The sequence below is a fragment of the Otolemur garnettii genome, unplaced genomic scaffold, assembly GCF_000181295.1.
Source record: "Otolemur garnettii isolate 467f Iridium unplaced genomic scaffold, OtoGar3 scaffold00059, whole genome shotgun sequence".
NCBI classification, from domain to species: Eukaryota; Metazoa; Chordata; class Mammalia; order Primates; family Galagidae; genus Otolemur; species Otolemur garnettii.
The window spans coordinates 1,678,304-1,679,422 of NW_003852454.1; positions in this window are offsets into that span (position 1 = coordinate 1,678,304).

Sequence of the window (1,119 nt, forward strand, 5' to 3'; positions counted from 1 at the left end):
CTTCACTAAGAATAATGTGTTCCACCTCCATCCAGGTTATTACAAATGCTGTAAAATCTTCATGCAATAAACATTTATGTGTATGTTTTTGTGTGGACATAATTGCAAATGTCCTGGCTATGTACCAAGAGAGGAGTTGCTTGCTTACATAGTAACTCTATTTTTCCCTTTCTAGGAAATCCAAACTATTTTTCAAAGTCACTGCACTGCACTGTTTTTCTTTGCCATCAGAAATATACAAAGGATACAACTTCTCCACATCTACCTCATTCTTGCTTCTTCATTCTTGTGATGTTTTACTAAGAAGAATGTGTTCCACCTCCTTAATAAAAAAATATACAAAGTCTCCATCTTTTTTAATGGATGAAGAGTATTCCATGGTATACATGTTTCACAGTTTGTTAACGATTCTTGTGTTGGCGAGTATTTAGGTTGTTTCCACAATTTGGAAATTATAAATTGAGCTGTGATAAACAGTCTAATGCAAATGTCCTAATAATACAAAGATTTTTTCTTCTTCTGGGTAGATGCCTAGTAATGGGATTGAAGGATCAAATGGAAGGTCTAATTTAGGTTCCCTGAGAATTTTTATACTTCCTTTCAAAAAGGTTATATTAGTTTGCAGTCCCATCAGCAGTGTAAAAGTGTTCCCTTCTCTCCATATCCATCCCAGTATCTACAGCTTTGAGACATTGTGATGTGGGCTATTCTCACTTGGATTAGGTGATATCTCAGAGTGGTTTTGATTTGCATTTCTCTAATGATAAGGGACGATGAGCATTTATTCAAATGTTTGTTAGCCATTCATCTGTTTTAATTAGAGAAGGTTCTGTTCATTATTGAACAGAGGTAGATGGGATTGTTTACTCTTTTTCTGTGGATTAATTTGAGTTCTCTGTAGACTCTAGTTATCAATTCTTTGTCAGATTGATATTCTGCAAATATCTTTTCCTATTCTTCTAACTATTTTAAAATATACAATGAATTGTGAACTATGTTCACCCTATGTGATATCAAATACTGTCTATGTGGCTATATGTTGTACCATTAAGCAACATTTCTGCCACCCAGCCATTCCCAGCTCCTGGTAACCAACGTTCTACTTTCTACCTCCAGGCG